Source organism: Panthera onca, chromosome D1 (genome assembly GCF_046562875.1).
Source record: "Panthera onca isolate mPanOnc1 chromosome D1, mPanOnc1 haplotype 2, whole genome shotgun sequence".
Taxonomy (NCBI): Eukaryota; Metazoa; Chordata; class Mammalia; order Carnivora; family Felidae; genus Panthera; species Panthera onca.
The window spans coordinates 58,363,635-58,389,901 of NC_138348.1; the positions used below are offsets into that span (position 1 = coordinate 58,363,635).

The 26,267-nt window shown below is 43.3% G+C and overlaps 1 pseudogene; it reads right to left on the reverse strand.

Moving 5' to 3' along the window:
* Positions 1-14,806: 14,806 nt before the first annotated feature.
* Positions 14,807-15,755, reverse strand: LOC132660586 (olfactory receptor 2AT4-like; annotated as a pseudogene).
* Between the last annotated feature and the right edge of the window lie 10,512 nt (positions 15,756-26,267).

Consider the following 26,267-nt stretch of genomic DNA (forward strand, 5'->3'; position numbering starts at 1 on the left):
AGAAGACACAGAAGAGGATAGGATTATAAACCTGGAAAATAGATCAGTAGAAAATATCAAAAGTAAAGCCCAGAGAAAGATAAAAAGAATATATACTATATGATTTAATTAATATTAAATTTATGGACAGGCAAAACTAATTTATAGTGTTATAAATCAAAACAGTTGTTGTCTAAGGAGGTGAGGATTGGCAAGTTATAGGCAGAAGTATGCTTCCTGTTGTGATGGAAATGTTCTACATTTCTGTATTGAGTGGAGTGGTGGTTACATGGGTGTTTATGTTTATGAAAACTCATTAAGTCATACACTTAAGATCTGTGAATTACCTTCTGTGTAAATTTTACCTCAATTTCAAAATACAACATGAAGAGATGAGGAGGTAAGACATAGACTTGGAGAAGATATTTCCATATTTTTAATACATATATCAAAGAATGTGTATCCAGCATATATCCATATAAAAGCTTTCCATAAATTAAGAAAAAAAGATAGATGACCCTTCAGGAAAAGGAGCAACAGACATGAATAGGCATTTCACAAAAGAGAACATCCAAATGACCAAAAAGTACATAAAGAGTGCTCAACATTATTTGTCATCATAGAAATGTAAATTAAAATAAAATGATACCATTACATACTCACCAGAAAGGCTAAAGTGAAAAGGATTGCCAAGTGTTGGTGAGGTACGGAGCAAGGGGTACTCCAATACATTGCTTATGAGTATGCAGATGATACAACCACTTTGGATAGCTGTTTGGTAAACCTTCTAAAACCTGTGACCCAGGAATTACACATATGGACACAAAGCCAAGAGATAGGACTGCTTGTGTCCACCAAGATACATGTATAAAAATGTGCATTGTTCTAAATATAAATCCAGAAGAATTAAAAACATATGTCACACAAAGACTTGTACATGAATGTTCATAGTAGCATTATTTATAAGAGTCAAAAAGCAGAACATCCTAAATGCCCATTAGCTAATGAATGGATAAACACAATGCAGTATATTCATGCAATGGAATATTATTCAAAAATGGAATGGAACACTAATCCATGCTACAATGTGGGTAATCTCTGAAAATATTATGTTAAGTGGAAGAAGTCAGATAAAAAAAGTCACATATTGTATGATTCCATTTGTATGAAATGTCCAGAATAGACAAATCTACAGAGGCAGAAAGATTAGTGATCCCCAGGGACTAGGGAAGGAGAGAATGGGAAGTAACTGCTTAATGGATAGGGGGTTTATTTGAGGAGTGATGAAAAGCTACTGGAGTTAGATGGTGGTAATTGTTGAACAACACTGTAAATGCATGGAAAGCCATTGAATTGCACACTTTCAAATGGTTAAAATCATGAATTTTATGATTGGTGAATTCTGCTTTGATAAAAAATGTTCATTACAGCTTTTACTTATAATCCCCAAATGGAAACAACCCAAATGTCCATTATCAGTAGAATGGAAAAATTATGGTATATTCATCCATATTGCATAGCAAGGAAAAAGGGTGAACTATTGTTACATGCAACAAGATGTATGAAGCTCACAGTCCAGTTTCGAATGAGAGAGACCATATCCAAAAGACTACATATTGTATTTAGTTGAAGAACAAAGATAGAAAACAATTAATGTATGGTGATAGAAGTCCTAACAGTGACTAAATTCTGTGGAGGGATTTATTTGACTGGGCTGGGCACAAGGCAATCTTCTGGGTTGCTGGAAATGTGCCATATCTTTAGCTGATCTATCTATATCTATATCTATATCTATATCTATATCTATATCTATATCTATATCTATATCTATATATCTATGTATCTATACCAATATCTGTGGATGTCTATGATGTCTATATCTTTATCTATATTTACAGCTAGACCTATATCTGTGCCTAACATTTGTAGGCTTTATTATACCTGAGTTATACCTTGAATAAACAAGGTATAGCTTTTTGTCCTCCTTCAATGAAAGGAATGGCAGAGGATGCCTTTTGTTGGAGTCACTTCCTGATAGGAGTCAAAGTTACAGGTATACTCTAACCAATGGCAGAACCAGAGATTGGACGGCATTCCTGTGTAATATGCTTTTTTCCCTCCCTCCTAGTTGGTACTGCTGCAGAGCAGATGTTCCTGATGAGTCACTTCATGTCCACTAGCCTGTAGGCTTCCCTAGCTCCAGCTAAGGAGGTATTACAGTAAACTAGAAACTTAGGGTCTTAGGAGCCACTGCTGCAGAGAAGAACACTATTCTTGTGACAGTGCCAAAGGCACAAGTCCCTACCCCAGAGGCTCCCTTCATCAAGCAAGGGGGGATGTGTGCTTCCAAGCACCCACAGAATTGGAGATCTTCAACTGAGGGGATCTAATGACTCCTCTCATACATTGGGATGTCCCTCTGAATAAACGACCCATGAGCAAATCCATGGTCACGTTTATATCATTGCTTTATCAACTCCCATGATTCTAAAACTACTCCCTCCCTGATTTTCCCAGAACTGTCCTGTTTCTCTTATTTGTGACAAAACCTCTCTTATGTCATTAAATCATAAAAATACCAAACCTGGAAATGTCCAGCCAGCTTTCTTCTTTATAGACAAGAAGGTCAAGGGCTTACCCAAGATCACATGGGATCAGTCAGCCACAGAGCTAGGACCAGAACCCAGGCCTCTGACTTCCAGACACAGGCTCTTTCTCTAGATCATCTGGAAGCTTAAGTGTTCATGTGGGAAGAGATTGGGAAAAAGGTTTTCTCTTTTCTTCTCCATTTCTAAGCTGAAATTGTCAGCAACAATCAGAAATTTCAGTTTGTTCTTTAGTCTCTTAAGTGTGATGGGTGGCCTGGTTCCTCATTAGGGAGTGAAGGCTGAATAAACGTCTTTCTGAAAGATGCATGGAACAAACCACTCCACTGTGAATGCTTCCTTGAAAGAAAAAAAAAGTGTGCTGAAGGTCAGTGCCCCAGTACCCAGGCAGGAAAGCAAACCTGCTGCCCCCAACTAAAAAGAGTTAATTCTCAGCTGACCAGACCACCAGACACAACCTGTCTGAGCCACTCACCAGGTTTTCCTCACACCCAAATTGATGCCAACTGCATTTTCCTACATGATGTTATAGCTCAGAGGAATTGACTTTGGACTGATTATCACTGAGTTAAACTGAATTGTGGTTTGAGGTGCTCAAGTTCAGAGCCATAAATCTATTTGTATCCCTGTCATCCCTCCTCTGTCCCACTTTTATTCAACAATGTGGGTGGGGGTAGGGAGTATGAATTCAGAGTCTGAAGTCGAGTAACAAAGTGTCTTCTCAAGGTCAACCAACAAGTTCACAGCAAAGATGGGTCTTGAACCCAGTCTTCTGGCTCCTATCCAGTGTTCCTAAGGATTTTTCCTGAGGAAAGATGACTCCCTAGCCTGCCATCCAAAGTCTATCTTCTTGCAGCCTTATTTCTTCTTACTTTGGTCAAATGGCAACTCCTTGCTCTTGCCTTGTTTTTCTGCCTAACTTAGCTCAAATATTCCCTCTTCCAAGAGGCTTGGCTGGGCTTGGCTGTCTCGGGCCCTCTTTTCTGGGCTTGCACAGTTACTGTGCCTTCCTTTGTCATCACTATGATCATACTGGGTTGTCTCTGTCTACTTTGTGTGTCCATGGCTCCATCAGACTGGCAGCCCTGGGAGGGCTGTCATGGAGCCTGATTGTTTCTATTGAAAAGTGAACCCCACCCTTACCAGGAGCTCAGTGCTCCAGAGACAGGAGCCAGAAGGCAGCTTTCCCAGTAGGCCTTCAGTTGCTTGCTGAATCAGACAACCGGAAAGAAGGGGTCGTTAGCAATTAAATAGTTTTAGTTTAACCCTTTTCTTATACACAGAGGGCACACAAAAGGGAGAGTCAGAAACGGGCTGTGATTTGCCCAAGGCCACACAGTAAGTGAGTGACAGAACCAGAACTAGACTATTGGGTGGGGGAGGGGCGGATTATCACTTGGAGCCTCAGCAGAACCTCTGCCTGCCCTCCAGACTGGGGCCAGAGGCAAGACCAACCAAGTGATTTATTTGGTCACCCCAAAGGCACTGAAGCACTTCCCTAAACTTTCATTTCGTTAGAGTGCATCCATGCAACAGATAAAACAGGTGCTTAGGGGGGCGCCTGGGTGGCTCAGTCGGTTAAGCGTCTGACTTCGACTCAGGTCATGTTCTCACGGTCCGGTCCGTGAGTTCGAGCCCCGAGTTGGGCTCTGTGCTGATGGCTCGGAGCCAGGAGCCTGCTTCCGATTCTGTGTCTCCCTCTCTCTCTGCCCCTCCCCCATTCATGCTCTGTCTCTCTCTGTCTCAAAAATAAATAAACATTAAAAAAAACAAACAAACATGTGCTTAGGTGCCAACTAGATAGGAGCACTGAAAAAGGTTTTTGACAGAATTTAGTATTTGATAGTTTTCAAAAACACTGGTGTAGCATCATGGTAATAATCAGGAACTTTCTGGACTTCCTTACTTTTATTTTGTAGTTTAGATTGAGGGACTTATTTTGAATATATATCACAGGGGTGTTTTCAGTGCTTAAGGACACCAAAGGTATTGTTAGGGGACATTTCCTTGGTCGGGATTATCTGTGGGCCATGAGTTACAGTGCTGGCAGGGGACAGAGAAGGACAGAAAAACCTATTACTGGAATGTCCAATGTGATGCTGCACTTCACATACACCCTCTCCTCTCATCCTCCAGGCCTGCCAGGGAGTGGTTATGCCCCTTGAACAAAGGAGAAACTGAGGGTCAGTCTGAGGTCAGGGCTGGGGAGGGTGAGAGCAGGAGTTCTGGAGCCAGCCTGCTGCAAAGGACTGAGCCCTGCCTGGCAACCAAGAGTGCTGGCTCTTGGACCAGCTCTGCCACAAGCCTGCTGTGACTTTGGACCCTCGAGCCTCAGTTTTCCCACCTGTAAAAGGAGGGCTTTGGAAGAGATGGTCTCCTCTAGCTCAGCTAGCATTTTGGTGTGTGCCCTCTGTGTTTGGCCCAATGAGGGGTCAGAATGGCCATCTCTTGCCGCCAGCCTCTGAGGAAGGAAAGCAAGGGCCCTGTGGCATGTTTAATCTTTACAGCCATTGTGTCATTGTGCTTCACTACAACTCCCGAAGCCACACCATCCTCTCACAATATTTCCAGTATCCTCTGTCATTCCCATAGCCGAGGAGCAGGATATGTGTGCATGACAGAGTTTGTGTTCATTAACTGGAGTTAGAAAGTCCTGGGTTTCCGTTTTGGCTTCAGCACTTTCCACTTTCCCTCTCTGCACTGTAATTCCCTCCTCTGTGACTCATAGTGTTACAGATGCCTCACTAAATATTTCCATTTCCTTCACTGTCATCGACCTTGCCTCTCTGTGAGAAGCTCTCTTACGAGATCATCAGCCTCTTGCTTGTGACTGCATAACCCTGCTTGTCCCATCAGGGTGTCTAGCCCAGGGCCACACAGACCATGTGTGCACACTGGGATCCTGATGTTCACCCATCAGTACATGTCCCTGGGCTCCTCACTGTGGCTGTACACATCCCTGGCCACTCTGAGGCTGTCCGTTCACCCCAGCCTTTGCCTGCTTCTGCACACTCCATCCCCGGCTCAGCTCACCTTCAAGGCTGATCCACCTTGGTGCTTGGTGTCTTCTGTGTAGTCATCACACTTGGCCCTGGGGGAAGAGCCAGGTAGGAGCTGGGCCATGCATGGCCCATTAAACCCTGGAGTCAGGGCCTGCTGGGGCCCCTCCCTCAAGTTTGTTCCCTCTAAGAGACCCCACGCCCACCAGCTGGGAACAACTTCCTCGGTGGAGCAGGGGACTTGGCCCTGGGCTTTGCAGGTAATGGAAACAACATCATTAACAATCCTCCTGGGTCCCAGAACTTTATCAGCAACGGAACAGTTTAATTCTTGTTTTTCCATCAGGCCTCACAACAGCCAGGGAAGACAAGCAGAGCCAGGATTGTCCCTACTATCAGACGTTTGAGGAAACAGATCTAGAGAAGTGAAGTGACTTACTAGCCCAAGGTCACAGGAGTGACAGCTGGTAGAGCTGGGATTTGGACCCAATTCCTGTTGAGTGGTTCAGCAGCACATCAATTAATGGCTGACACCTGAGTTCTTTCCAGTGATGTCACCTTGAACAAATCCCTTAGCCTCACTGGGCCTTTACTTCCTTTCCTGTGAAAAGGGTATATAAAAAGGCTGTCTAACCCACAGGCTCCTGGGAAGCTTTCGGTACTTAGCTCAGTGCCTCCCACACAGTAAACCAGTAAGTGACAGCTGAGATTTTGACCAACCGAAATAGTAAAACCCTGTTGTGTGATTGGAGCACACTACTCCTCGGGCGCAATGAGGATCTTGGGGGTTCTGTGGGAAGAATGTGAGGTGGGGGTCTGTGCCCTAGCCCCAGCCAGTGCCAGGCCAACCCTTTGTACCTCAGTCTTTCAGATTCCTTCCTTTAGCTCCATTGCTCTCAGTTTCTGACTCTTGGCATTCTTTTACTAATCTGTATAAAATTTAAACAATTTTTTAAAATTTCACAAGTAATAAATAGATCCTATTGTAAAGTATCTTAATCAATATGGAGATTTATTTATGGAGTAAAAAGTGAATGTTTTCTTCACACCAGACCTTCCTCATATTTCCTCTCCCCTCCCCTCCCCAGAGGTAATGATTTGGTGTGTTCCTTCCAGATCTTTTCTAAGCATGGGGGGGGGGGGGCGAGTTGTTTTGTTTTTCTTTTGGGGAGAGGGGGTTGTTTTGTTTTTCTTTTAACATAAATAGAATCATTTTGCTCTTGATGGCATCATTTATATTCCAAATTACTGTTTTGGAACCTTTCCATCTGACATACTTCATTCTTTTTATCTGATGTTTGGTATTTCATAATATGGATATGACATAGACTGTTCATTTCCCTGCCAACGAACATCTAGGTTGTGCACAATTATTGCTATTATGAACAATATTATTATTAATGTCCTTTTAACATGAATCTGGGGGATGGACACCCAGATATTTGTCTCAGATCCTTAGAAGTAGAACTTCTGGGCCAAGCAGCAAGCACATTTTAAAATGGAATAATAATAGGGTGTGCATGTGCAGGGACTGTCCGGTTTCAAACATAGAGGCTTCGAGACCACGAACCTCAGAAATGACTGAGATGACCTTGCTGCGCCTGATGCTGCTGCCCAGAACAGAGGAAGACCATGCACGAGCAATTCATTTCAGCCCACAGAAAGGACCTGCATAATAGATGTCGACTGTAGATACACAACTGCAGGACGCAAGATTACTAAGCCATTGGCAGCTTGATGGAAACCAAAAGAATGATACAGCAGAGACTACAGCCCCTTCTGATCTAACCAATGTCACAATGGGACTGAAGATGGTTTTGGAAATTTCTTTGAATAACAAACCAGAACTTTTTTTGCTATTTTGTCCTCTCCAGATCTTCTCCTTCCGACTGAAGAGAGGAATTTTGGTTTGGGATAAATTTGTATATGTGGATCTTTGCTTCAGTGCCATAAAGGTAAATGCTGAAGGTTTTTCTGGAGGAGAAGATCTAACCATTCTTAAGTTAAAGGCAAAGAATCCCTCAGAACCACCGGACTGTTAGGTGGATTCTTTTGTTCTGTTCTGTTTTGTTCAGACACTACAGAGCTCCTTAACAAACACCCAGAACCATGGTAGCTGCACTTGGGAGCATAGCATAACGTGTAGACTTTGCCAAATCACTATGTTATAACATTGTGTGTTAACTATACTTCAAAAAAAAAATTTTTTTTAACCAGGTCTGTACAAAAACAAAACAAAAAACCACCCAGAGCCAGCTTTTGGCAGCATGAGAAGGACTAAGGGCTTTCCAGGATGTCCCCGATGAAACTAACGAAGGGGTGTGATTTCTTGGAGGGAAGCGGTCACATGGAGCCCAATGGTCAGTAGAACTGCAGTAGGTAGGAGAAAACAAACAAAAACCAAGACTTTGCTTCCTTTTAGGTTCCCAATTTTCTTTTGTTTTACTTACAAAAGTGAGCCCAAAACAGGAGAGCTAAACTGTTGGCTGGGATTTCTTTGTAAAAAGCCAACATTTTAAGACTTACTAGTATAACATCATGGGATAAAATATGATTTACTTCATTACCTCTGAGAAGAAAAGTGTTCTCAGGCTTCTAGGAAATGACAGGCTGTTCTATAGCCATGGTAACACATAGTCTTCAGAACTTGTTTTAAACCTGTTGTATTGTTTAATGACTGCTTCCCACCAGCATGCAAGCTCCTGAAAGCCAGCCAGTTGAAAAGTCAGCCGCCCAGCAACAGCTTCACTCCAGCAAACCACACTTCCACCGCTACATGCAAACCATTCCCTCGATGCTGGCACCCCTGAAGGCCCAGCAGCCTCTCATCTCCGTGTTGTCCACAACCCTGTGTAAGATCAGCTCGCCATGTCGCTCCAAACCAGACTGTGCCATAAATGATAACATTCCCATGCTTAAGCTAATGATTAGGTTCAGCCTTTTGTTTCAGAGTTGGCGTGGTGGTCTCTTCCTTTAACATTTTGTAATTATTTCTCTTTGGTTCATAGTAATGTTCTCTCTCTCATTTTTTATTTTGGTAATTGGGGATCTTCTCTCTTTTTTCTTAGTCACTCTACCTAAATGTGTGTCAATTTTGTTGATGTATTCAAAGAACAAATCTTAGTTTTGTCAATTCTTTCCATTCTCTTTTCATTTATTTCCACTCTAATCTATATTTAGTTATCTTCTGCCTACTGCTTGCTTTGAATTTAGTTTGCTTTTCTAAGTTCTTTTTTTAAAATTTTTTATGTTTATTTATTTTGGAGAGAGAGAGAGCAGGGAAGGTGCAGAGAGAGATGGGGACACAGAATTCGAAGCAGGCTCCAGGCTCTGAGCTGTCAGCACAGAGCCTGATGCAGGGCTCGAACCTACAGACGGCAAGATCATAACCTGAGCCGAAGTCGGATGCTTAACGGATGGAGCCACCCAGGTGCCCCTCTTTTATAAGTTCTTAAAGTTAAAAATTAGGCTATTAACTATTGGTTGAAATGGGTGATGGGGATTAAGGATGGCACTTGTTGGGATGAGTACCGGGTGTTGTATGTAAGTGATGAATCACTATATTCTACTCCCAAAACTAACACTACACTATGTGTTAACTAACTGGAATTAAAATAAAAACTTGAAAAAAATAGGCTATTAATTTGAAATTTTTATTCTTTTTCTAATGAGCATTTCCAGTTCTACATTTTCCTCAAAGCACTTGTTTTAGCTACGTCCTATGATTTTTGTATGCTGTGTTTTCATTTTACTTAGCTCAAGATATTTTCCAATTTTCCTCATGATTTCTTTCTTGACCCATTCGTTATTCAGGGGGGTGCTCTTTAATTTCCAAATATTTGTGGAAGTAGCATTCAGTGATAGAGTTTATTATTTTAAAGATAGCACAGAAAAACATGGGCAGGTTATTTAAAACACATAGGGCTTGGAACCAAAAAATCTAGTTTAGAAATAATGACGGCTTCAAAGTTGAAACTAGACAAGGTAGCACAGACAATTCTCAGAATATATTTGAAGAACACATAAGAGGAAGATAAAAGAGATTAAACTGAACCACGCTGCTGGAAATATAAACAGCCCCAAATAAGAATTTAGCATACTAGGAGCATTTTACTTACCATCAAGAATATAAGGAATTAATGCAGAGGAAATGGTATTACCATAAATATCGTTCTTATAATGGAGTCATAATCTCATGACTACCTAAGTATTTTCACCACGTGTAACTGATAAGTGGAGCCAGCTTTAGAGCTTAACGTTGTAATTGAGTTTAGAAGTGATTTAAACTAGCTTTTGAAATCTTAGAATTCACTTTTTAGTGCTTTTTCTTCCTTCTTCTCCCTGTAACATTGAGATATACAATATAGCACATAGTACACTCATGACATATATAGTTACTATATAAATGACCTTATGTCTTTTAGCTGACAGATTTTATTATCTTGACAAGAAGCATAGGTAGCCATTGGTGAGGACAGATAAACGATCAGATTTTTAAAAAAATCAAATCGTTGCTGCCTGTAAAACAAGTTGGCCTATGTAATTATCCTAATGATTGGTTAAAAAAAAACAAAAACAAAAACAGAAAAACTCCACTGGGAAGAATCCATAACATTGGGATATCAGTCATACATACCCTGACTCAGGATGAGCCCTGCACCCTTAGGAAAAAGTGAGGTGGATTTTAAGAAAGTATTTTCCTGATGTAGGTGTACCTTATCTGAGCTTAGTGTAAAAGGGATCCACAGACCTTGATTCTGACAGGTCATTCAGTATGTCCCTGGTTTGTTCCCTCCTCTCCTCTTCCAGATGACTTTTTCAAACCTTCTCTTCTCTCCATGATCCACAATACCTCTTCCCATTGTCCCTCCAGCAAATAGGAAGGAAATGCACAGAGTCCCTTTGCACACCCGCCCACCTGCCAGCATCCATGCCCACAGTCTGTCTTCCCGCCTATTCCCATGGACTAATTCTTCTTCATGTTCCTACCTAAAGCTGGTCACTCCAGCAATGCCCCCTCCCTCTCTCACCACCCATTTTTTTGCTTACCTTGAACAAAAACTTGATCTCTGCAAACTGTTGATTAAAGTTTCAAAATCAAAGTGCAGAACGGTCTTATAGTATGCTAATGCTACTATTTCCCTAAGGAAGAGATAATATAGCCATATTTATATATTATACATATGTGTGTAAGCATACAGATTTGCTTCTATTAAAATGAAAAAGAAAAAATATGAATAAAAACAATTTATGTAAAGGGCATGCAAACAGATGGAGGGAGTAGAAATGGAGGGGAGAATTCACTAACGATGCCTTGTTTCATAATTTTGACTTAAAATTGTTATCATTGTGACTTTAAAAGTCTATTAAAGACTATTTTGCTATTTACTGAAATTTGCTATTTGCTATTTACTGAAATTCTCACTCTCTGTTAATGCCCTTGCCTAAATCACATGCTGCATCTTTATCACAATTTTCTAAGGAGGGTTTTCTTCCCTTTAACACATGCAACAAAAATGTCACTGTCTGTGCCACTCACTTTTCTGAGAATGGTCTTCCTTCCTGCCTTTTTGGGGGGCGCTGTAGTTCTGCCCATTCCAGAGACTTTTTTTTTGACCTGTGTGATTCCTGAAGAGAACTGAGTGGCAAAGTCTTTTGGGTTTGATTGTGAACTCCGTTTCTTGACTGAGGGGGTCCAAGCTAAAAATCAACACCCCATGATAGATAGCAGCCAGCATGCCACACAGCCTCCTGGCCAGCTCTAGAATGAAACCTCTCTTTCTCTGATGGGAGCAGCTCAGGGCTTCCGTTCAATCAGTCCACATCCACCATGTTGTTAACTCCATGAGGACTCCCAAACCACACTGTGCTATTTCTGCCCTTGTCTGTCTTCCTCACTAGATATCGTAAACAAATTGAGGGCAGCGACTGTCCTGATTTCTCTCTGCATCTCTAGCTTCTATTAGCATGGTCTAGCACCTTCCAAAGGCTAATTAAAATTTTCTTAAAAAAATTTTTTTTAATGTTTTATTTATTTTTAAGACAGAGAGAACACAGAGCATGAGTAGGGATGAGGCAGAGAGAGAGGGAGACACAGAATCTGAAGCAGGCTCCAGGCTCTGAGCTGTGAGCACAGATCCTGACACGGGGCTCAAACTCACAAACTGTGAGATCATGACCTGAGCCGAAGTAGGATGCTTAACCAACTGAGCCACCCAGGCACCCTGCCAATTAAAATTTTCTTAAGTGAATGGACAAATGGGGAAAATTGTATTCAGCAGCTTGATGCTTACTGTGAATGTGAAAACCACCTCAAGTCACCATACCCACGGAAAGACTTGGAGCGAACTTTGAGAAATACTTTGGCAGCCTCTGCCCAATGGAATGATGCCTTGTAAGAGTTTATTATAAAATACAATATTCACGGGGCGCCTGGGTGGCGCAGTCGGTTAAGCGTCCGACTTCAGCCAGGTCACGATCTCGCGGTCCGTGAGTTCGAGCCCCGCGTCAGGCTCTGGGCTGATGGCTCGGAGCCTGGAGCCTGTTTCCGATTCTGTGTCTCCCTCTCTCTCTGCCCCTCCCCCGTTCATGCTCTGTCTCTCTCTGTCCCAAAAATAAATAAAAAACGTTGAAAAAAAAAAATTAAAAAAAAATACAATATTCACATAGAACAAACATATATAAAGTCTAATATACAGTTTAATTGTAAAGTAAACACCATGTCATCACCATCCATGGGAGAATGAAACATTGGCAACACCTCATAAGGCCCCAGGTGCTCCTCCTTGATTACAACCCTCTCCCTCTCTTACAGAAATAACCCTGGGGCACCTGAGTGGCTCATTCGGTTAAGCCCATCTGACTCTCGGTTTCAGCTCAGGTCACGATCTCGTGGTTTGTAAGTTCGAGCCCTGCGTGGAGCTCTGGGCTGGGTCGGGCTCTGTGCTGGTAGCAAGGAGCTTGCTTGGGATCCTCTCTCTGCCCCTCCCGTGCTTGCACATTCTCTCTCACAAAATAAGTAAGTTTAAACAAATAAATAAACAAGATAATTTTTTAAAAAAGAACCCCAGGGGCGCCTGGGTGGCTCAGTTGGTTAAGCATCTGACTTCGGCTCAGGTCATGATCTTATGGTCGGTGAGTTCAAGCCCCACTTCGAGCTCTGTGCTGACAGCTCAGAGCTGGGAGTCTGCTTCAGATTCTGTGTCTCCCTCTCTCTCTGCCCCTCCTTTGCTCATGCTGTTTGTCTCTCTTTCTCTCTCTCTCAAAAGTAAATAAAGATTAAAAAAATTTTAAAAAAAGAACCCCACTGTTCATTTTTATAAGAAATATGCCTTCTCTTCACAATGTATGCCATCTGTATGCATTTATAAAAAAATGTAGTTTAAGATACCAAATGTTTTCACGCATGTGAATCCTGAGAAACTTAACAGAAGACCATGGGTGAGGGGAAGGGGGAAAAAAAAGTTACAGAGAGGGAGGGAGACAAACCATAAGAGACTCTTAAATACTGAGAACAAACTGAGGGTTGATGGGGGGTTGGGGAGAGGGAAAAGTGGGTGATGGACATTGAGGAGAGCACCTGTTGGGATGAGCATTGGGTGTTGTATGGAAACCAATTTGAAAATGAATTATATTTAATATAAAAAAATGTAGTTTAGCCTTGCCTGTCTTTAAACTTTATATAAGTGGCATCATATCATATATATCTTTTTGAGTCATAATTTTTTTGCTCAACACTTTGTGAGATTCCTCATGTTGTAGTGCATATACGTAGTTCATATGTATGCCATATTTTATTGGCATCCAGTGTTACATCTAAGGAAAATTTTACAAGTTATAGAAATGCTGCCATGCCAGATAATAAAGTATGTGGATCTTCAACATGATAAGACAGTGATGAAGTGTTTTCTAAAGTGGTTGTACTTACAAACACTCCCACTATCAAAGTGTGAGGGTTCCATCAACCCATATGCTCCCTATATTGGATATTGTCAGACTTGGACATTTTAGCCCATCTGATGGGTTTTCTAGTGGTAACTATTTGTTGTTGTAATTTGCACTTCTCCTGTTACTACTAGGTTGAGTGTGTTTTCTTAGACTTACTGGTCACCTGATTGTGAAGCATCTTGCTAATTTTCCTTATGACTTGACTATTTCTAAAAATTGACCTGAATTAATTCTCTCTGTATTCTGGATGAATCCTGGGTCCTTTCCTTGGTGATATGCATTGCAAATAACTTTTTCTGTTCTGGAGCTCAGCATTCCACTCTCTCTTTGGTGCCTTTTGAGGAACAGAAATTCTACATTTTAAAAGCAGTCAAATTTATCATTTTTTTCCCCTAGGTCTAGAGTTTTTGAAAAATCTTGCTTAAGAAATACCTCCCTGGGGCGCCTGGGTGGCTCAGTCAGTTAAGCGTTTGACTTTGGCTCAGGTCATGATCTCACAGTTCATTAGTTTAAGCCCCTCACTGGGCTCTGTGCTGACAGCTCAGAGCCTGGAGCCTGCTTCGGATTCTGTGTCTCCCTCTCTCTCTGCCACTCCCCTGCTCATACTCTCTCTCTCTCTCTCTCTCTCTCTCTCTCTCTCAAAAATAATAAAAATAAAAACATTAAAAAAAAGAGAAATACCTCCCCATCCCAAGATGAGAGCTATACTCTTCTATATATTTTTATAGTTTTGCCTTTCATATTTAGATATTTAATGATTATTTAATGCTTGCTTGAGGTAAGGGACAAATTTCATGTGGATACCTGATGGTATTAATACCATTTATTATATGTCCATCTTTCACACCGCTCTGCTGTGTCATGTTCATATATTTAAGAGTCTGATTCTGGGCTCTCTATTCTGTTCTATTGATCTACATTCTACCCATGTCTTAATAACTAACTTTTCTGTGTTCTCATATTTATTACTATTTTAGCATTATTATATTAAAAAATCTATTTGATACTTTTATGAGACTGACTCACTGCCCAGCGTGTTAAGAAGGTGATAATTTTGATACTTTTAAGAAAATACTTCTTCTGTTTTATCTGACCTTTTTCTTTCCACAGAAGGGTTGATTTCATAGCCAATATATCATTAATGGAAATGGAAGTCTCAATGGTATATTTTGGGCCCTACTCTAAGGCACTCTTCCCTTCAAAAAACATTTTTGATGACATAATTTATTTTTAGCACACCGGTATCCTGGGAACAGAATTAACTACATCTAAGAATCAAGGGTCCCTCCAATGCCCTGGGTCCCGGGGACATGCCATTCTGATGATGGCTGATTTGACATCCTTGTTCCTCAGCACGTAGATGAGAAGGTTGAGGACAGGTGTGAGAATAGCATATACCACATTGCCCATGATGTGGAAGTCGAGTGGCAGGTTAGCTCTGTAGGCCACATAGGCTATGGCAATGGATAAGTAGTAGGTGCCAACCACCAGGAGGTGGGAGCTGTAGGTGGAGAAGACTTCTGAGCGTCCTTCTCGGGAGCTGATGTGAAGCACCGAGGCCAGGATGTGGGCATAGGAGAGAAGCACCAGGACAAGGGGCAAGAAGGATACTGCCATGGCAATACAGAAGCCCATGAGGCATGGTGTCTGAGCAAGAGACATGGACCACAGCCAGGTGGTCACAGAAGCAGTGATAGATGTGAGCAGTGTTGTCAAAAGCCATGTGGGAAGTCTGCACCACTGCTGGGTTGGCCAGGAGGAGGGCAGTGAGCCAGGCACAGGCTACCAGTGTAGCATTGGTCTGTGGAGTCATGAGGACAGGGTAGTGCAGTGGGTGGCAGACAGCCACATAGCGGTAATAGGTCATGACCACCAGGATGAAGGCTTCTGAGCAGGAGAAGCTATGGAAGAGGTACATCTGCAGGAAGCAGGCAGGGAAGCTGAGGAAGTGGTCCCCAAGTAAGAATAAGGATGACATTTTGGGGACGACGGTTGTAGTAGAATGTCCAAGGCTCAGAGCTGATCAGAAAGAAGTACATGGGCTTGTGGAGGCTGGGCTCTGCCACCACAGCCAAGAGGATCAGGCATTTCCCAGCAGGATGAGCAGGTAGATTAAGAGGAAAATCAAGAAGACAGGGAGGAAGAAAGATTCATGCAGAGACAGGATGCCTACCAGGTAGAAGACCAGTGAGTAGTTCTCTGATCCATTACAGATGGCTTCCATCAGCACATATCTAGAAACCAGAACAATCAGGGAAACATTAGCTAGAACATTCATCTTTCCCTTTTCAACCATAGATCTCAATCCCAATAGTTTCTTTGAGTCTAGAATTTCATTTCACATCTAAGATGCCCATAATGATGAGGTGTCTAATGAGCAATGCTTGAAAGAGCTGGTCCTGTCTGGGGGAAGAAAAGTGGACACAAACACCTGAAGGGCTGTTAAAGGGCAGCCATGCTTACCAAGAACTAGTGCTAGTGTTAGTAGCTCCAGGAGCCCAGAGTTTGGCCCCACACATGGAATAAGTTTCTTACAGTTAGAACTATCCCATTAGGTACAAATTTGGCCTGAAAATTAGTAGATTCCATATAACTAGAGGTATGCAGGCTGGGGGCTTTTTGGCTGAAATGCTACAGAGAGATTTTAATATCTGGGTAAGAGCCAGATTACAAAACTTTTATGCAGCCTTCTAACCCTAGATCCATTGGTTCTTAAAAAAAAAAAAAAGTAACATAAATGAATCACATCAATCAGATTGTGGAGTTTCGTGGGCAGACATATTCCATCCAAGAGAATAAGTCTTGGGAAGCATCCATTTCAGTTCAAATGTCAATTAAAAATCAAGTAGCTACTTTGTTAGTTAGTTCAGTAGCTCCTTTAAGGCTATCTTGTGTGGTAGCCTACCTCTTGCCACTGTGGGTGAAGGAACATTCTTGGTATGAAATGTGGATGAGCCCCTCATTGGATTTTGCTCTCTGTCAGCGCTAGAATCTTGAGTGCAGTCATTTGTCACAAGCCCATCAAGTCCAGAGATATCTACATAGCAGTTCCTGGTGGAGTTCTTTAACCTGAGACCTCATAAGGACAATGGGATCACTGGTTGATAATGACAAAGCAAGGGCCTGGGTGACTCAGTCACTTGAGCATCTGACTTCGGCTCAGGTTGTGATCTCATGGTTGGTGAGTTGGAGTCCTGTATCAGGTTCCCTGTTGTTAGTGTGGAGCCTGCTTGGGATCCTCTCCTCGCCTCCTCACTCTCTGCCCCTCCCCTGGTTTCGCTCTCTCTATCTCCCTCAGAAATAAAATAAAACATATGAAAAGAGAGAGAGAGAGAACAACGAAGCTAGAGTCTGTGGTAAAAACCTACATACCTTACTCTAAGGTTCCCTTGACCCTACTTACATACCTCTAAGCCTAAGGGTTGTCAGTGGATTCTGATAAAGGCTTTCAACTCATAAGCTCTATGGGACTGGTGGGAAGCCTTCTTCAGAGACACTGAGAGAACCATTTCTATATAGCTCTGGATTCAATTCCTCTTCTACACCCCACGTCCCACCCCATTCTCATCTCACACCATCTGGATTGGGGCATTGTGTCTCTTGAATCAGTGTCCCTTGTCTCTACGTTTCCATTTGCTTGAGGACTCCCTTTCTATGATATCTTACTGTGATATCATAGGGAGGGCTGCTTGCTCCAAGGAGCACTACAGACTGCTGTCTGCCTAACTCAGGAACAGTCGCCCTTTCTGTGTAGCTGGGGCTGTGGGCCTCTGTCTGTCTCCAAACTGGGTACCTGTGACCTGTCTTCCATGGAGCAACAAGAACTGATTTTCCCAGAACTTCCTCGTGTTAGCACAGAAATTCCCATGTCCCAGGAAATAGCTCCATGCACAGCAAATCAAATGTTGGTTACCCCACAAGGGTAGAGGTACTGTATGTACCTTTGGTCGAAGGAGTCATTTTCCGAATGGAATCTGAGTTGGAGATGAATTCTCCCCCTAATGGGAAAAAAAACGGACTCCAGGGAACTTCCATATGTCTTGCCCCTTCCTAGCTGCTGTAGCTTGGCATGTGTTGTTACTGTTTAAGTATTTTATGCCCAGTAACCCCGACCCTTCTTTCCTTTCTTTTTTTTTTTCTTTTAAGTTACAAAATTCTACTTATTTATTTATTTACTTATTTTTTATTAATTTATTTTCAAGTTAGTTAACATACAGTATTGTCTTGGCTTCAGGTGTAGAACCCAGTGATTTATCTCTTACATATGACATCCAGTTCTCATCCTGAAAAGTGCCCTCCTTAATGCCTGTCACCAGTTTAACCCACCCCACCACCTCCCTCCAGCAGCCCTCAGTTTGTTCTCTGTATTTAAGAGTCTTTTATTGTTTGCCTCACTCTGTTTTTATCTTACTTTGCCTTCCCTTCCCCTATATTCATCTGTTTTGTTTCTTAAATTCCACAAATGAGTGAAATAATATGATATTTATCTTTCTCTGACTGACTTCTTTTGCTTAGCATAATACACTCTAGTTTCATCCACATTGTTGCAACAAGTGAGATTTCATTGTTTTTGATTGCTGAGTAATACTCCATTGTATATGTATATATACCACATTTCTTTATCCAGTCATCAGTTGATGGGAATTTGGGCTTTTCCATAATTTGGCTATTCTTGATAGCACTGCTATAAACATTGGGGTGCATGTGCCCCTTTGAATTAGCATTTTTGTGTCCTTTGGGTAAATTCCTAGTAGTGCAATTGCTGGGTTGTAGGGTAGTTCTATTTTTAATTTTTTTATAACCTCCATACTGTTTTCCAGAGTGGCTGCACCATTTTGCATTCCCACCAACAGTGCAAGAGGGTTCCCCTTTCTCCACATCCTCACCAACATTTGTTCTTTCCTGAGTTTCCTAATTTTAGCCGTTCTGACAGGTGTGAGGTGATATCTCATTGTGGTTTTGTGTTTCCCTGATGATGAATAATGTTGAGCATCTTTCATGTGTCCGTTAGCCATCTGAATGTCTTATTTGTAAAAGTGTCCATCATTTCTTCACTGAATTATTTGTTTTTTGGGTGTTGAGTTTGGTAAATTCTTTATAGATTGAATACTAACCCTTTATCCAATATGTTATTTGCAAATATCTTCTCCAATTCCATCCATTGCCTTTTAGTTTTGTTGATTGTTTCCTTTGCTGTGCAGAAGATTATTTATCTTGATGAGATCCCCATAGTTCATTTTTGCTTTTATTTCGCTTGCCTCTGGAGACATGTCAAGTATGAAGTTGCTGTGGCCGAAGTCAAAGAGGTTGCTGCCTGTTTTCTCCTGTAGGATTTTGATGGTTTCCTGTCTCACACTTAGGTATTTTATCCATTTTTAATTTATTTTTGTGTATAGTGTAAGAAGGTGGTCTGGGTTCATTCTTCTGCATGTTGCTGTCCAGTTCTCCCAGCACCATTTGCTAAAGAGAGTTTTTTCCATTGGATCCTCTTTCCTACCTTGTCAAAGATTAGTTGACCATATATTTGTGGGTCCATTTCTGGGTTGTCTATTCTGTTCCACTGATATATGTCTGTTTTTGTACCAGCACTATACTGTCTTGATGATTACAGCTTTGTAATACAGGTTAAAGTCTGGGATTGTGATGCCTCCAGCTTTGGTGTTTTTTTTTTCAACATTACTGTGGCTACTCAGGGTCTTTTGTGGTTCATACAAATTTTAGGACTGTTTGTTCTAGCTCTGAAGAATGCTGGTGTTATTTTGATAGGAATGGAAGGAAAGCTTCCAAACTCATTCTATGAAACCAGAATTACCTTGTTTCCAAAACCAGACAAAGACCCCACTAAAAAGGAGAATTATAGGCAAATATCCCTGATGAAACTGGATGCAAAAATTCTCAACGAGATTCTAGCAAGTTGAATTCAACAATACATTGAAAGAATTATTCAAGTGGGATTCATTCCTGGGCTGCAGGGTCGTTTCAATATTCACAAATTAATCAACATGATATACCACATTAATAGAAGAAAAGATAAGAACCATATGATCTTGTCAATAGATGCACAAAAAGCATTTGACAAAATGCAGCATCCTTTCTTGATTTAAAAAAAAAACCCCTCAAGAAAGTCGGGAAAGAAGGATCATATCTCAACATCATAAAAGCCATATATGAAAGACACACAGCTAATACCATCCTCAGTGGGGAAAAACTGAGAGCTTTCCCCCTAAGATCAGCAAGGTGGCAGGAATGTCCACTCTCACCACTGTGTTCAACATAATGTTGGAAGTCCTAGCCTCAGCAGTCAGACAACAAAATAAAATAAAAAGCATCCAAACTGGCAAAGAAGTCAAACTCTCACTCTTCACAGATGACATGATACTCTACATGGAAAACCCAAAAGACTCCACCAAAAAACTGCTAGAACTGATCCATGAATTCAGCAAAGTCGCAGGATATAAAAATCAATGTACAAAAATCAGTTGCATTTCTATACACCAATAACGAAGCAACAGAAAGAGATATCAAGGAATCGATCCCATTTATAATTGCACAAAAACCCATAAAATACCTATGAATAAACCTAACCAAAGAGGTAAAAGATCTGTTTGCTGAAAACTATAGATATCTTATGAAAGAAATTGAAGAAGACACAAAGAAATGGAAAACATTCTGTGTTTGTGGATTGGAAGAACAAATATTGATAAAATGCAGATACTATCCAAAGCAATCTACACATTCAAATGCCATCCCAATCAAAATAACCTGAGCCTTCCTTTCTTGTGCAGTGGGCGCTGCAGAGGGCGCTGCAGAGAATTGAGAAGACTCAGAACCCGGAGAGGAGAGATGGCCGAGTGAGCACTCTTCAGTGACTGTGCTCTCTGGAAGCTGTTGAATAAGGTCCCACACAACTCTGGCCACCCAAGACTCAAGTGAGACTTTGCAACCCCCAGAACTGAGCTGAGGGAAGTGTTGGTTCGCCCTCTACCTGGACTAAATGATCCAGGGCCACGTTACGCCCACATTCAAATCACTGCTTCTCTGCCCCAACCGCCACTTGAGCAGTTCCACTTGGTTTTCCCAGACCGCCTCCAGCTTCCTTCTCTTTTAACAAAACCCTCCTGAGGTCACAGAATATGTAAGAGTGGAAATGGCCCTGCAGATAGGTGAGTCCCTGATCCTTTCTTCACAAAGGAAGAACCGGGCGGGAATGGGATGGGAAACAGTCCCAAGTCAACAGCAGGTCGGTGCCAGAGTTAGTCCTGTGAAGCGGGCCTCCTGGCTCTGGCCTTGGACTTGGCCCAGCAAAGCCAGGACAGCTCGAGAATTGGGAAACTCTGCTTTCCACCAAGGGGAAAATCAGTCTAAAGGTTTATTTTTCCTCTCTCCATTTCTTAGGCTGATGTCAGAGACAGCTCTAAATTTCTATTTTCTTTTGAGGGCATTTTCTAACAGTTTCAGATGGACTGGTTACCAAACAGAGGCTCTACGTGGCTACAAAAATGCTCTTTTCAAGTCATGACTTAAGGAAGAGATGGGCTGGGCACACATCTGCATGGAAAAGTTCATGGCAGCCAAGCCCCATGTCCTGAGCAGAAAAGTTATACACCTTGTGCCTGGTAAAACCAGCTCCTCAGAAAACCTCAACAAAGATATATTTTTTTAATTATTTATTTTGAGAGAGAGAGACGGAGCATGTGCAGGGTAAGGGCAAAGAGAGAGGGAGAGAGAGAGAATCCCAAGTAGTCTCCAAACTGTCAGTGCAGAGCCTGACAAGGGCTTGAACTCATGGACCATGAGATCATGATGTGAGCCGAAATCGAAGTCGGATGCTTAACTGACTGAACCACCCAGGCACCCAAAACAAATATTTTTTAATGAATGAATTAATGAATGAAAGGGTAAACCTGAGTCAAACTCCACTTTTTCCCACAATGGACTAGTCCACAGGGTTTTCTATTTTCTTTTATTTTAGCATTTAAATTGATACAAACCACATTTCCCTCAAAGTTGCTACAATTCTGAGAGGCTATCCCCTCCACTGACTAGGCCCATGTAAGCTGGTCATGCAAGGTTTGCTGGGCAATCACAGAACATCAGAGACAGAAGCGCACTTAAAAGCAAGCAATATAGTCCAATCCCCATTTCTCCCAATATTTCAAATAAAAAGGAGTGACTTGATCAAGGTCACACAGGGGTTGAAGGCAGAGCTGTACTGGAAGCCATATTCCTGGCTCCTTGCCTCTCCACTTTTTTTTTTTAAAGTTTATTTATTTATTTTGAGAGAGACTGAGAGAGTGAGCAGGAGAGGGGCAGAGAAAGAGGGAGAGAGAAAATCTCAAGCAGGCTCTGCACTGTCAGTGTGGAGCCCAATGTGGGGCTCGAACTCACGAACCATGAGATCCTTACCTGAGCCAAAACCAAGAGTTGGATGCTTAACCGATTGAGCCACCCAGGGGCCACCTTGCCTCTCCACTTTGGGAGAGGCACTGAAGCTCCCCTGTCTGGAGGCCCACATCATTCCGGGAATTGTCATTCTTGTTTCCCTCATTGGGAGTTCCTTAGGGCTGGAGATTGGCTCTGACTCATCTCCTACAAAACCAGCCTCTCAGTGGGACCCATCTTGCTTCCCGGTGTTTCCACAGACAGACACTGGAGCATGGCTGTCGACACCCACAACCTCAGGGCTTTCTCTCCAGCATTCCTGCAGAATCAGACAACACTTGGCTTTATGGAGACCTTATGATCCTGTTCCCTTATTGTTGCTGATAGTGAGGGAGAGGTCCAGAGAGGGGCTATGACCTGGCTAAAATCACACAGTTAGCAAATCACACAGTTAGCAAATCAGAACCAGACCATCCAGAATGCTATAAATTGGGACAGAAAGATTTTAACCCATCTCCCTTCTCTTAGAGTCCTTCTCATAATAGGGTGAGAGTCTCTACCTCCCTGCCCGCTGAAGCCTGCCCTCTTAAAACCTTGTCCCTTCTTGGGCTCTGACCAGCTCTGGACTCTTCCTTTGTGGCCTTCATACCTGAGATCTCTGCAGGGTGGCCCAGTTCTCCTGCAACCCAGGCCACTTCAGCTGCCCCCTTCTCTCTCCAGGTCAGCGCTGCCTTGATGGAGAGAACCATGTGGGTCTGGTCCTGGTCCCATTAAACCTCCCAGCCCTGCCCATCACTAGCCTTCTGGAGGCTCTCCCCCTTGAGATCCCATTCTGCTGGGGCCCTGAGTAACGTTTTTCTGGAGACTCCCAAGTGGCTAATTAGTAGCAACCACTGGGCTTTGCTGATATGAGAACAACAAGAGTAACTGTCTTCACCGGGGCTCAGAACTGTGTGGTCTGTGGACATTTTCCCAGCTATTCACCAATAACTTGTATCCCTGTGTGATGGATGAGGAAACTGAGGATCAGAGGTGAAAGGGATTTTCCAAGTCACACAACAAGCCCAGGGCAAAGGGGGGATCTGAGGTCTTACATTTGCTAACTCTCAGACTAGTCTCTGAGCCAACCAACCACACAAATGAGGAAAAATTTGTGAACACTCTCTATGTAAATGTGAAACCAGTCCTGTGCTAGTGGCCAGGGGATGGGGGTAGGGCCTTGAGTGTTTTGAAGCTAGAGAAACAAGTGTGACAGCAGGGAGCCACTCAGTTTCTCAGATCTTCACTCTTTCACACTCACCTGCCCTCTCTTGCTCAATCTTGCTCTTTGTCAGACACTTTATAACTCAGTCCAGCTTCCTCCAGGAAGCCCTCTGTGATTTCATTTCCTCCAGCTCCCAGTGCTCTTGCATTCCTCTGGATTAACTAGGCCTGGCTACCTATGCTGATCATTTTAAAAATAAAGAGAACTGAGGATCACCATTCATTCCATATTGAATGAAGTTGGCTGTGTTCTGGCTGCCTGACCACAGTGAATCGACACAGTCTAGTGGGGGTAGTCAATGACAACACTGACAAGCAATCATATCCAGTGTGATGTGTACTACTATAGAGTTGGAGGGCTCAGAGGAGGGAACAAAGCAGGCTTTGGAACACATCTATTGGGCTGGTTGTGAATTTATAAGCAGGTGAAGAGAGCCCTTCAGGCCAATGAGGCAGAGACAAAGTCAGGAAGGGCTGAAAAAGCAGAGGTGTGTTTGAGGGGCAGATAGAAGAGAATTTGGGGTGCAGTACAGAGGGGAAGACTGGGAGTCTCAAAAAGTGAAGCTACAAAAGTTGGCAGGGGCCAGAGAGAGAAGAGCTCAAATTCCAGACCACAGAATAAGAACTCAGCATGAGACACTGGAGAGCCAGGGCCAGTTTTCAGGCAGGGGACTTCCAGTCAGCTGCCTGTTCCAGAAAGATCACCCCCACTGCCAGGTGGAGAGCAGATACTAGCTGTCTAGAGTGGCTAGAGGCAGGGAGGCCAGCTGGGGAGCTGATTGGTGAGAAAAGGAATGGGGAGAAGTAACAGCATTCCTGATGGCAGAAACCGCTGATGTTCCTGAGTGTTTACTTGTGTTAATGATGTGCCTGGGTGGTCACATGCTTCATCGCAGTTCATCCGAGTGTTGGTTTTCATTACCCTGGCTTTATAGATGAGAAAGCTCAGAAAGGTTAAGTAACTAAACCTGCTCTTGTCCCCCCTCTGGGCTGACAGTGAGTCACTGTTAGAATTCTATCCATCTCCAAGGATTAGAGAAACCATCAAGGGACTGAATGGCCAAAATTTGATAACTGTGCATGGAAGAATCCAAGCATTCTGGCTTGGGTGACAAGGCAGATAGTGGTGATGTTGACTGAGACACGGGACATGGTGGTGGGCAGTGGGCAGTGCAGGTGGGAAGATAGTTTTGGAGGAAGATAATGAGTTTGGTTTTGGACATGTTGCATTTGAAGAGCCAATGAGACATTCAAGTGGAGATGTCCAGCAGATATTTGAGGGATTAAACCTGGAGCCTAGGAAAGAGCTGAGTTGCAGACAAGGACTGGAGGAGGCCTTTGTTTTATGGAGCTAAGGAGAGAGTGTGAAGTGAGGGGGACAGAACCTTGGAAGAAACCAGCATGAGATAGGGGCAGGAGAACAAGAAAAATCTGTAAAAGTTGCTGAGAAAAAAATGCCCAGAGAACGTGAAGCCACACTGATATCACAGAGGAGTTCCAAAGGGCACATGTGGCCAGCAGCAGTAAAGCCGTTGATGGGACCAAAGGATGAGAAGTAGAGACTGTCCAGGGGCCCAGCGAGGAAGAGGCTGCTGGTGACATTGGAATGAACAGGCCCAGGGGAACCGTGGGTGTGGAAGGTTGGGGACTGAGTAAGTGCAGAGAGGGATAGACAGCATTTTTAAGATGTTTGGCTGTGAAGAGAAGCATGTGGTTGGAGGGCAATGAGGGGTCATGGAGGATTTTGTTGTATTTTTTAATTGGAGATATTTGAGCAGGTTTCCCAGCATTTGTTGGTGGAAATAAGCCAGTAGAGAGGGAGAGGAGGGAAAAAAATGGGACAGGGAAGGATGGTCAACAGAGGAGAAGAGGAGCTTCAGGGTCCAAGGTCTGGACTCCTGGTGAGTCAGGTGTGGTGGGGGAGTTGGGAAGGTGGGAGGTGGTGGTTAAAAAAAGAAGGGGGTAAAAGCCAGTTTGCAGATTTAGCAGTGTCGGTGGCGGGGAGGGGGGGGAGTCTGATTTCAGACAAGAGTGGTGGGAAAATTTTGTGAAGCTGTAGGGACTGTGGGGAGTTTGTTCTCCACGCAATGGGAGCTGGAGCCTCTTATAGAGGTCTGTGCTCAGATCTTGGTGCCAGACTGATTGGGCTCAAGCCTGGCATTTAGTTTCTTGAGACTGAGTTTCCTCTTGTGTAAAATGGGGGTTTGCTCATTGAGTAAGTATCTCTAGAGCGCAAGCTCTGTGTTCGTGCGGTGCGGGTTGAGAAGAGGGGAATAGTGCAAGCTGTTGTCATAAGCATTTTCCACCCAAATCGCACAAGCTCTGTCCCTCTTGCCTGGCCTCTCGCCTGGGGCCATGGGAGGGCTGGTAACTCTCACAGTCCAGGCCTCTTGCTCCTTAGAAAGGGGAGAGGTCCAGATATGTCTCCAGGAGGAGCCTGTGCATCTCAGGAGCTTTTCTGAGCTCAGAAGAGAAAACAACCTGGCCCTCTGAAGTTCCCACCCAAGCAGAGGCCAGCTGCCTGTGCCACCTCGCCCTGGAAAGTTCATGATGCTCTGTCTCTCTGTCTCGCCCCTAGCGCTCTTCCCCCTCACTGGCACAACGCTCTGACAGAGTCGAGAGGCTGGAAAAGGGAGGTGCCAAGGGGGAAAGGGAAGTTATAAATACATTCAGGGAGAGCCTAGGCTGCCTTTCCAGCTGTGGGCAGGAGGCCATGGAGCTCCAGGGAAGAGCGTCCAGAATCAGGGCTCACATGGGTGGGGCCTCTAGCCTTCTCATCCCTGTCACCATCCTCCTGCCACCAGGAGGCAGGGTGGCACCAGCTTTGGGGGTTCAAACCCTAGCTCTTTCACTTATCACTCCACTTGGGCAAATGACTTCATGGTCTCTCTGCCTCTGTCTCCCCTGAGAGAATGGGGAGCACCAGTGAAAGCACCAGCAACAGTGGCTGCAGTGAAAGTCTAGCGAGATACTCTAAGTGAGAGTATTTTGCAAGCTGAAGGGTTGTGAGGAAGTTTTCTATTGCCATCACCACCATAGCCACAGAGAGGCCACTCCCCTGGATGTCTTCTCTTCTAAGGTTTTTCACCTT